The sequence below is a fragment of the Phyllobates terribilis genome, unplaced genomic scaffold (assembly GCF_046119375.1).
Source record: "Phyllobates terribilis strain yellow unplaced genomic scaffold, ASM4611937v1 Scaffold_12__6_contigs__length_324123572, whole genome shotgun sequence".
NCBI classification, from domain to species: Eukaryota; Metazoa; Chordata; class Amphibia; order Anura; family Dendrobatidae; genus Phyllobates; species Phyllobates terribilis.
The window spans coordinates 12158471-12171086 of record NW_027362772.1 but is presented as its reverse complement, the minus strand read 5'-3'; the positions used below and the strand labels follow the sequence as shown (position 1 = coordinate 12171086).

The following is a 12616-nucleotide window of genomic DNA, read 5'->3' as shown; positions in this document are numbered from 1 at the left end:
TACTTTGAAGAACCTAGAATATAAGACATATTTTCAGTGGTTTCACACTTTTTTGTTAAGTATATAATTCCACATGTGTTAATTCATAGTTTTGATGCCTTCAGTGTGAATGTACAATTTTCATAGTCATGAAAATACAGAAAAATCTTTAAATGAGAAGGTGTGTCCAAACTTTTGGTCTGTACTGTATATACATATAGTACAGACCAAAAGTTTGGCCACACCTTCTCATTTAAAGATTTTTTTTGTATTTTCATGACTATGAAAATTATACATTCACACTGAAGGCATCAAAACTCTGAATTAACACATGTGGAATTATATACTTAACAAAAAAGCGTGAAACAACTGAAAATATGTCTTATATTCTAGGTTCTTCAAAGTAGCCACCTTTTGCTTTGATGACTGCTTTGCACACTCTTGGCATTCTCTGTATTATCATGTAACTGTGAGTTTGAGTTATTGTTATACTCATATTGTTTTCCTATTACTGTATTAATGTTGTAGTATCACTATATGTATATATATATATATATATATTTATAGTCCCCAGCTTTGGTATAAATATATATGTATGTAATAGACTGTAGACTTGTGTGTACTGAATATTCTTTATTGATGTTACGGATCCGGATGGTGGAACCACTGTGCCGTGGTACAAGGAGGGACCAGAGGGACATGACTAGGGACCAACCGGACAGACCCTGGCTACACGGCAGCTCAGTTGACTCCATGAACCAAGGAGGGACCAAGAGGGTGGACCAGGTGCCACTCTGGGACCGACCTCGTGTGAGAGCAGGGGACTCCCACGGGACTGGCGACAGGTGTAGACTGGCACGGCAGATAGGCTCGGTAGTAAGCAGACAGACAAGCACGGCAGGTAGACAGGCTGGCGGGCACAGCTAATAGGCAGGCGGGCACGGCTGGTCGACAGGCAGACGAGCACGGCTGTTAGATGGGCTGGCGGGTACGGCTGTTAGATGGGCTGGCGGGCATGGCTGGTAGACGGGCTTGCGGGCAGCATGGGGACCTAAGAACTGACAGAAAGGTTAGGAGACCAAACTAACACGTTGCACAGGCACCTCCATGTTGGGGGAGGTGCCTTATATATTACCTGTCCTCTTAGGACGGCGCACGCGGACCCTTTAAGAGACAAGGAGCACGCGCGCTCCCTAAGCACAGTGCCCGGGGTTGTGCACTGTGCACGCAGCCAGCGTGTGAGACGAGGCGCAGGAGACACCTGGCCGGGGCTGCAGCGGTAAGGATGTCGGCGTCTCCGCCGGGCAGGAGGCAGAGATGCTAGAGCTACAATTGATACAGGGTTTGTCTCCGTATATAGCATAAGGAACAGATAACGTTAAGCATCACTAATATTTGTATATTAATTAATAGTCAAGTTTGACGTTAATAATTAATATCGTACCCCAATAGAGGTGGAGAAAGTCCCCCTGTAATAACTATAGTTTAGAGGAAACTTTCTGCACTATTTCAAATAGTAAAATAAACTAATAAGACAAAACCAGCGTATACATAAAGAACAGTAAAGGCCTGATAGAGACGCTGCTGCCCCTGGATGTACTGAGTTATATCAAGGCCTCACTAGGGGGCAGTTTTACCCTTTTCTCCCTGGTTGTAATCGGCCATTTTGACCCTTCTCTACATGGTGGGACACATGGAACTGAGAGAAAATGCTATTCTGTCTGTGTAAATGCCTTTTCTCTATCACAATATTGCTGGACTCCTCACAATAACAATTCCTTGCAATATGTCCAAAGTGACCACATTTATAACATTTACCAGAGCAATATTTCCTCTCTTTTTGTACCTGACAATTTGCAATACCTGCAATATGACCGGAGTCAGCCGTGCTGGATTACAGGCCCCTAACAGAACATACTTCATTCTGTCTGGATCTGTTATACTGTTCCATTACTAGGGAGGCAATTTTAACCGCTTCCCAACCGCCCACTGTATATAAATATCGGTTCTTGCTGGGCTCTGTGCAGCGCTGACGTTTATAAACGGACGGTGGTCCGGCAGCGCTCAGGACCCCCAGGGTCCTGCAAGCGCTGCGGGTGCGGTGCAGAGCAGTAGCTCTGACAGGGAACATCATCGGGACCTGATTGGATCAGGTGCCAATGATGTTAACCCTTTGCTATCTTCTAGATGCCGCGATCCATAGCGATATTGGCATGTAGAAGATAGTGAGAGGAGAGGGGGTCGTCCACTTACCTTTCTGACGGCCCCCGTGATGTCTGAGAGGACCTGGCGTTTTCATGCAGCCGGAGGTCACATGACCACCTCCGGGTCTGCCATGTACGGTGTCCTGCTAGGCTCAGCCAGCAGCTGAGTCCAGCAGGAGACAGACAGTGTGAAACTGTCAGCAGAGCTCTCATGCAATGCAATACATGTCTATTGCATTGCATGAGAACAGTGATTAGAAAAATAAAAATTGATGTCCTATAAAGGGACAATGTAAAAAAAAAAAAGTCCAAAAAATGTTTTCAAATTGTTAAAAAAAAAATCACAAAATAAATAAATTAAATAAATGAAATATTAAACCAATAAATCCATATATTCATGCAAAAACAAAAAAAGTACACATATTTGGTATCGCCGCGTCCGGAACAACCCTATCTATCAAACTGTCACACTAATTAACCCCTTCTGTGCACACCGTAAAAAAAAAAACAAAACAAAAAAAAAACGGAGCAAAAAACGATGTTTTTTCATCATATCGCCAAACAAAAAGTGGAATAAAATGCGATCAAAAAGCCAAATGGAAATAAAAATGGTACCGCTGAAAACGTTATCTTGTCCCGCAAAAAAAAAACCGCCATACAGCTCCATCAGCCTAAAAATAAAAAAGTTCCATAAAGCGAATCAAAAATTTTTTTTCTATAAAATAGTTTTATTGTGTAAAAGCACCAAAAATCAAAAAAACTATATAAGTGTAGTATCGCTGTACCACACGCAGAATGGCATAAAAAACCCGTCAAAAAACAATTCCTGAATTGTTGGTTTTTGTTCATTTTACCTCCCAAAAAACGGAATAGAAAGCGATCAAAAAATGTCACGTACCCAAAAATGGTACCAATAAAAATGTCAACTCGTCCCGCAAAAAACAAGCCATCACATGACTGTCAGCCGAAATATGGAAAAATTATAGCTCTCAAAATGTGGCGATGCAAAAACTAGATTTTATAAAAGTGTCTTTTCGTGTGTGACAGCTGTCAATCATAAAAACCCGATATGAATCTTGTATCGCTGTAATTGCACCGACCCGAAGAATAAAGTCGTATAATCACTTATACCGCATGAGGAATGGCGTTAAAAATAAATAAAACCAATTCTTCACCTGCTACTGATTTGTTTATTCTGCCTCCCAAAGATGGTAGTAAGGCTCTGCTCACATTTATCCTGCTCTCTACGCTGAGCACTTACAGCAGAGTTTCCGTGTAAATCTCTGAAATACGTGATTCAGACGGAACCCCTGATGGAAGATTCCCTGTAATGAAGCAGATATAGGCCACTGTGGATGCCATCTGGCCTGTGATCCCACGGTGTCAGTTTTTTTAGGCGTGCATAAGAGTGCGGTTGGCCACAGTTTTGTGTACTTCTGAAAAAAAAGGACACCACTAAACAGAGGCCAGACGGAGTCCAGAGTAACTCTGCTGCCTTATTATAGTGAATGGATCCCGCGGGGGTTTCATCTGAATTACATCACTTGGAGATTTAGATGGAAACCCCGATGTAAGTGCTCAGCCTAGAGCGGCGGATAAATGTTATGTAAAATGTTCCCAATAAAAGCTTCAACTCAGTCCTCAAAAAAAGCTAGTCCCCACTCAGGTCTGTCATCTGTTAAAAATATAAGGGACTTCCAAGTTACTGGTAGCAGAAAGGCTCTGGAAAAGCGAAATGGCCCTTGGTCCCCAAAAGAAATTCAGAAAATTTTGTGCTCCCAAATTCAAATGCCTCCCTCCCTTCTGAGCCCCACAATGTGCCTAAACTACATTTAGGGTCCACATGTTTGGCATTCCTGTAGCGATGAGAGCTTGCCTAATTTACAGGTGCATGTCTCCAGAAGCACGAGCTGGGCACCACATACTGGTCACTACAGCGTACTGATCACTTCAGCTGCAGTTTTAAATTTTCACTCAGCAACATCCATTGCTGCCTTGTTTCTGGAAAAGACCCATGGAGTCAAAATCGTCACTACACCTGTAGGTAAATTCCCAAAGGGGTATAATTTCCAAAATGGGGTCGCTTGAGGGGAGATTCTGCTCTTCTAGCACTTGGGGGCTGTGTATATGGAGTCCGTAAACTATTCTACAATAATTTGTTCTCTAAGAGTCAAATAGCGCTCCTTCCCTCCCGGATCTCGCCGTATGGCTAAGCGGTACTTTACAGCCACATATGGGGTATTGCCACGTTTAGAAGAAATTGTGTGACACATTTCAGGACCATTTTTACCCATTGCCCTGTGTGAAAATGTAAAATCTGAGGCTAAAACATTTTTTTTGTGGTAAAAATATAATTATGTTTTCTTCACTGCCCAATGGTATAAATTTAAAAATGAAAAAATTCTCACTACGTCCCTAGATGAATTCCTTGAGAGGTGTAGTTTACAGAATGGGGTCACTTGTGTGGGTTTCTGATGTTTCGTCATGTCATTGACTCTTCAAATGTGACATGGTGTCTGCAACCTATCCCAGCCAACATATCTCTCCATTCTCTTCCGAACCCTGCCGTACGCGAAAGCAGTGGTTTTCCCCCACATATGGGGCATCGGCGTACTCAGGAGAAATTGCACAACAAATTTCATGGTGCAATTTCTCTTGTTACCCGTATGATAATGCAAAATTAGGGGACGAAAAACATTTTTGTGGGAAAAATGTGAAAATTTTATTTTTATGGCTCAATATTATAAATTTCTGTGAAGCACCTGGGGGTTCAAGGTGCTCACCACACATCTAGATAAGTTCCCTAAGGGGTCTAGTTTCCAAAATGGTGTCATTTGTGGGGGGTTTCCACTGTTTAGGCACAATAGGGGCTCCCCAAATGCCACATGGTGTCTGCTAATTATTCAAACAAATGTTACATTCAAAAAGTCAAATGGCGCTCCTTCCCTTCTGAACCCTGCCGTGCGCCTACAAATTGTGTAGTCCATTTTATCCTGTTACCCTTGTGAAAATAAAAAAATTGGGTCTAAAGTAACATTTTTGTGAAAAAAAGTTAAATGTTCATTTTTTTCTTCCACATTCCAAAAATTCTTGTGAAGCACCTAAAGGGTTAATAAAATTCTTGAATGTGGTTTTGAGCACCTTGAGGGGTTTTTAGAATGGTATCACTTTTGGATATTTTCTGTCATAAAGGCCCCTCAAAGTCACTTCAAATATGATGTGGTCCCTAAAAAAAAATGCTTTTGTAAATTTTGTTGGAAAAATGAGAAATCGCTGGTCAACTTTTAACCCTTAGAACTTCCTAACAAAAAAAAATGTTGGTTCCAAAATTGTTCTGATGTAAAGTGGACATGTGGGAAATGTTATTTATTAACTATTTTGTGTGACATATCTCTCTGATTTAAGGGCATGAATATTCAAAGTTTGAAAATTGCTACATTTTTGCCAAATTTCCAATTTTTTTCACAAATAAATGCAAGTGATATCAAAGAAATTTTACCACTATCATGAATTACAAGATGTCACAAAAAACAGTCTCAGAATCAGGGGGATCCGTTGAAGCATTCCAGAGCTATTACCTCATAAAGTGACAGTGGTCAGAATTGAAAAAATTGGCCTGGTCACGAAGGTGAAAACAGGCTCTGGCACAAAAGGGGTTAACAATCTAACTTTAGCATTTTCTTATAAGTGTAGACAGCAAATGCTTATCTTTACATTTATTGATTGGATCAAAATATGAAATATATGATCCCACACTTACTCTAGATGAAACGTTCTGCCCTTTTTTAGCTATCATCCCATAACTTCATTCAATACGTCCTATGACAATTCACACACATATATATATATATATATAATATAGAGAGAGAGAGAGAGAGAGATATAATATAATATTACAGTTGTGCGCAAAAGTTTACATACCCCTGCAGAATTTTTCCTTTCTTGGCCTTGTTTCAGAGAATATGAATGATAACAAAAAAACTTTTTCTTCACTCGTGGTTATTGGTTGGGTTAAGCCATTTATTGTCAAACTACTGTGTTTTCTCTTTTTAAATCTTAATAACAAGCAAAAACATCCAAATGACCCTGATCAAAAGTTCACATACCCTGGTGATTTTGGCCTGATAACATGCACAGAATTTGACACAAATGGGTTTGAATGGCTACTAAAGGTAACATCCTCACCTGTGACCTGTTTGCTTGTAATCAGTGTGTGTGCATAAAAGCTGAGTGAGTTTCAGGGATCCAGACAGACTCTTGCATCTTTCATCCAGCCATTGACGTTTCTGGATTGAGAGTCATGAGGAAAGCAAAAGAATTGTCAACGGATTTACGGGAAAAGGAAGTTGAACCGTATAACACAGGAAAGGGATACAAAAAAATATCCAAGGAATTCATAACGCCAGTCAGCAGCGTTCAAACTGTGATTAACAAATGGAAAATCAGGGGCTCTTTAAAAACCAAACCACGGTAAGGTAGACCAACAAAAGTTTCGGCCACAACTGCCAGGAAAATTGTTCGAGATGCAAAGAAAAACCCACAAATAACATGAGTGGAGAAAAAGTCTTTTAGTTATCATTCATATTCTCTGAAGCAAGGCAAAGAAAGCAATAATTCTGCCGGGGTATGTAAACTTTTGAGCATAACTGTATATACTGTATATATCAGGGTTAACTAGCGCTTCTGGGGGACATTCCTTGGGGTGCCAACCTCTGTGACTAGACAGTAGCAGCTTTGTTTAGGTACAGGATAGGGTAAGGTAGTGACTATCAATTATTCAGCAGTGCCATTGTTTATATACATCCACAACAAGCCATTCAGCTTGTAATTTTGCTAGTTTTAAGTACATGTATGTCTTTAGTCCGGTTTTTAATTCATACATTTACTAAAGGTTTAATATTTTATTTTAGGGGATTTTCCCACAGTACTCCCCCATACACACACAATATGGTATCATCCATCCCACTGACTACTCCACAGGTAATGAATAAATACTCACTTAGCCCCATTCTTGGTTCAGGTACTAATGAATCCAGGACCTATGAGATATTTACCACACAATAGTTGGATAGACAGGGGCTTATCATTCATAGTGGCAGCCCACACAACTGCTATGGTCCCCATGAATTGATGGTGATACCATTGAATAGAATAGTGGATTAGGGAGTCGAAAGCTCCCCGATCCACCATTCAGCCTTCGCCTGTGAGCCTGAGACTCCGTGCACTGCAGGCACAATGGCGTCACTACATCCCACCTGTAGTATGGAGCCTCAGTACTATAGGCTCCCTACTACAGTTGGTTGAGTAGTTTGTGTTTTTTTTTAAATGTCAGGAATTGTGGGGGCATCATATTAAGAGAAGGGCTGTGGGGGACATCATATTAAGTGAAGGGCTGTGGGAGCCTTCATACAGTGTGGGGGCCACTATACTGTGTGGGAGCCCTCTTTCTGAGCTACATGGCCACACAGGAGAACAATTTCCTGATACTGAGGTAGATAGGGATAAGTGAGTGAGAAATACAGACCTTTGGTCTATCTTGTTGCAGACTTGAATTGATATTGTGGTGTGTGTCAGGAAGGAGACATTAGAACGTACGCTCTGAAGCAAATTAAAGATATAATGGCAGTGGGAATCTGGATTCCAGGCAGGGAGCATAGCGGACAAAAAGAGCAGGATGAGGTCCTTAGCTCTGGTCAGTAGGCCTACTTAAACTGTACAGAAATTTGCCCAGGGGGAGCAGGAGGCCTAATTGAAGGGATAAAACTTTGCTAAGGTGAGCAGCAGGATGAGGTCCTTAGCTCAGTCCAGGAGGTCAGCTTAAATGGTACAGAACATTGCCCTAGGTTGGCAGAAGGCCTAATTAAATTAGGATTAAGTTAAAGAAGGATTCCTAATCTTAGACGAACAGGATTTAAGCAAACAATTGTCTATACTAGAGAGGAAGCTACAGCGTCGCCTAACTGGGACACGAGTTCTCCTACAGAGAGCTGAAGATGCAGTGCCATAGCAAGAAGTGTGTGGCCCTCAAATGGACTTTGAGAGCACTAATAAGGAGTTGTACCCATGCACCTCAGCCAGTGAGGTTCTCAAAAATCAACTGTGAGCTGACACTAACTGTGAGAGGCCGTAGCAACACATCTTCACCTGTATACTCCCCACAGGGGATGATGGGCCTTCCAATGATGGTTTGCTGGACTGTGGTAGCTTGTAACAAAATTATACTGAGAAAAAAACACAAGATATGCAACAAACGGGCATCCCAAGTACTTAATAAATTTTTATAAATACCAAGACATAATAAGATCAGGTAACATTTACTGACATATAACCACGACATACAAAGATCATAAAAACATTTAAAACCGCCCAAGGGCCTGAAAAAACAGTCCCGGACCATAAATAAACAGCCGGGATAATACCAAACCCCTAGGACACAGGTGCTTACATGAAAACTAATGTACAGTAATGCACAATCATATGAAGGATGTATACAAGTCTGTAGATGCTTACACACACAAATAAGCTGTAATTTGCATGAAGGCCATCAACCTGTAAGAGGCCACCTGGAGAAATGGAAAAACGCCACAAGCTGTAAGCAAAACATGGGTGGGAAAAAAAACCTACAACAGATAACAAACGTAACAACAACCAGTAGAGATGTATACGTAAGACAACAAGGAATGAGACGATGAAGTGTAAGCTATGATCAAGGTGCTATCAATAAGACCACCTGCAAAGTGGCTAAGTGTAAAACCTCATAGACATATGTTTGTTACCCTAATTAGAGGATCCCTGTAAGGATGAAATCACCTGCATAGGTAACCTGGGGAGGTAAAAGCTGCCCCATGCGTATCGCTACATAAGCATGTAGCTACCTCAGGGACAACGATACGCCTGGGGCAGCTTTTACCTCATTTGGCAGACGACTTATCTCTCCCAACTCCCCCATACACACAAATATTCCTGCTTTTCTGTGGTCAGTATGAGAAAGTCGCCTCCAGACTCCTCTAGATAAGGATTATCTACAGGAAGAACAATCGGATTAGCCTCTGAAATTTTGGATGACAGATCCTTCTCTGCCCTGACATCATCTGTCGGGAGGCCCCCAAATACATTATATAGTCAACCAAACCCCCCCAAAATCAATGCTTTCATGCAACTTTAGTCTAATGTGTATGAGGGTGTTAAAAGGTAACTTATTGGATGCTGCCTCTGGCCTGGTCTAATAGACTTGTGTACATTGCAGGCCCTGACACCATTATTAGGCATTTAAGTATGGTAGTAACTAGGCAGCCCCATACTATCGAGTACTTGGGGGAGGAAGGCATTCAGCCGAACTCTGTCAAGCCTTCTTAGATGCCATGTTTGCTTTTCACAGCAGCAAGTGATTAAACTGCCAGGGTTGGTGTAGCAGCCGTACCTGTGCCATCCCTGCGGTGTATATTTAAGTTCTGGTGCCCAAAAGAGTTAATTTCTCTTTAAAAAAACAAATGTTTAACGTGTTAAAAAATAAAATATGTCTTATGCCTTTTGCATGTTTTTTTTTTTAACAAGAATTGTTAGTGCTAATCTTTTGAAACATTTTAATATCTGTTTTTTTCTGGTGTATTTCTCGTAATATAGGAGAGCCCAAGGCCAAAAATAAAGCCCATAAAACATTGTACATGGAGACTTTGGTATCAAATTATTTCTGTCTGCAGTGTTTGTGCAAACAAAAAAGCTTTTATAAAACCTCAAACTTCTGTGTGAATCAGACATGAGATCTAACGTGATAAAAGATTACAGTCCGGGGAAGACGGGAAACATTCATACAGACGGCCAGTGGTGATGTAGTCAGTGATGGACTCTGGCCAAATATGTTTTTAGAGGCGTAGTAGAAGATGAAGATGTCCTTATCATGAAGAAGTTATTTAATAATAACAATTTTTATATATAGCGTCAACATATTCCGCAGCACTTTTATTTCTCATGTCATGTGTAATGAATATCTCCTGCAGTATTGCTAATGCTGATTCCAGTATTTGTAAATGAGAGGAGAATTAGCGTTATGGACGATAAGTCTATGAGAAACATATTCCGCTGCCGACTCCGAGGAAGAAACTGCTTGTTGTCTGTGGCCTAAAATAATATAGGTTTTATTACTAGATGTAAAGAAGAAAACTAAATACTGTAAAATAATAAATCTCCTGATATGTTTCCCTTATTATCTCCAGTAATTGTATTATTACACAAGTTTTTTATGATGTTATATTGGCTCATCTTCTCGTTCAGGTCTCTACAATATCAGATTCTCTCAGTGAAGATCTTCTATGTAAGAGAATTTTCCTGATTTATCCATCAAAGATGGATATGGACAGAAACAAGATGGCGGAGAAGATATTATACCTCACCGTAGAGATCCTATTCCGGCTTACTGGAGAGGTGAGAGATTCTGATGACATCACATTACATCATTATCTATGGGAATAACAGATGGACAGAACTGGAGAGGTGAGGACTCTGGAAATGTCTGTAGTGAGATTTATTAATGTGTCTCTCCATAACCAGGATTACACAGTAGTGAAGAAGACTTCTAGTGAGCGATGTCAGGACCCTGTGTCTGAGGGCTGGGAAAGACCCCTGAGCCCAATCACGGGGCTTCCACTTCACCCCCTAATACATGAAGACATCAATGACCAGAAGATCCTAGAACTCACCTACAAGATGATTGTGCTGCTGACTGGAGAGGTGACACTGCTGGGAATGCTGGGACATTATACAGTAACGCTATGAAGGGTTCAGGGTGGATGACGGTATCATTGTATGTGTCAGGTTCCTATAAGGTGTCAGGATGTCGCTGTCTATTTCTCCATGGAGGAGTGGGAGTATTTAGAAGGACACAAAGATGTGTACAAGGACGCCATGATGGATGTTCCCCAGCCCCTCACATCACCAGGTAATAGACAGGACTAAATACACACGGCCTATAATTATCTGTATGTAAAGAATGAATTCAGTCCTATATGTGTTTCCTCCAGATCTATCCAGTAAGAGGACAACACCAGAGAGATGTCCTCATCCTCTTCTTTCACAGGACTGTAAAAAAGAAGATCCCAATGTTCCTCAGGATCATCAGGTAGATGGAGAGAAGGTGTCATGAGATCTCCCCTATGATGTGTAGATGGCCGTGAAGGTCTTGTGTTCAGTCTTGTTTTATCCACCAGTATTATATGTTTTATACTTGTGTAATGAGAACGGTGGAGATGGCAGGATTAGAGCTGATAATAGATGTGACTTCTCCATCTGTCTGTCACTTTTACAATAATTGTTTCAGGGTGAACATCTGACCCATATTAATACTACAGAGACATACGTGAGGGGTGATGAGCGGTGTAAAGAGGAGATTCCGACATATGACTACCCAGGTGAGTAGTAGCCACTAGATGCAGAGAAGTCACAGATTCTTCTCAGTCACCAGCTGTGGCTGCTTTATTGGTGGTGTAGTCTGGACGTATCACAATCTTCCGATCACCATTTTGCCTCTTGACCATAACTTTCTCCTCCACCCAAAATCGTTCAAATTACTTTGGGCATTGAAAGCCCTTTTCTTTTTTTTAAATTAGATACATTTTTATTCATTTAGAAAAAAATAATGAAATACAACTTCAGTACAACAATTTTCCATTTTCTTATTAGCAAAAAGAACCCCACCCTCAACCACCTCCTCTTTAACAGACAGCAATAATCCCTCATCGTTATATAAGATATGATCCAATATCACACAAAACATCCTATAACCATTTCAATGCATTTCGTAGTGTATTCACCTTAATCTTCCCTTCAATAGCATTAATCACACCTTCCATGGTGCCCATAGGTTGTCACTTAGTTTGGCATTTTTCCTTTTAAAATAAATTTTCTCCTCCATTCGTACCACATAGTCCACCTGCCTTATATACACTTGTCTAGAGGGAGGTTCCATTCGCACCCAATACCTTGCTATTACCTTTCTAGCTGCATATAATAGTCTGGCAATTGCCAATTTTGCGATATCATTCCCAAGTTCCTCCACATATCCCAGCAGGCAAACCATTGGATTTCTAGGAATTATACAGTGATAACGCCCTTCAATTAGGGCAGCTACTTCAGACCAATAGCTTGCAAGTTTTGGGCAACTCCACATAACATGTAGTATATCAGCCGCTTCTGACCCACATCTCGAGCAATCCGAGGTCTCCCGTACTCCTATTCTGAACAAAAAATCAGGCGACCTATACGCTCTGTGAATAAGAAGTAGTTGGGACATTCTGGCAGGTTCACTTAGAGACAGCTTGGGGATATATTCTAATATGGATTCCCATTTGTCATCCTCAATGGTACCAACATCTGCTTCCCACTTTCCCTTAGCCAAAACAGGAAAATTCAGTAGAAAGGTGTGAAGCAGATCCGCATAC

At 41.0% G+C, this 12616-nt stretch overlaps 1 pseudogene; it reads left to right on the top strand.

Annotated features, from left to right (window-relative positions):
• Positions 1–378: 378 nt before the first annotated feature.
• Positions 379–12616, top strand: part of LOC141171909 (uncharacterized) — a 79551-nt pseudogene continuing 67313 nt past the window's right edge.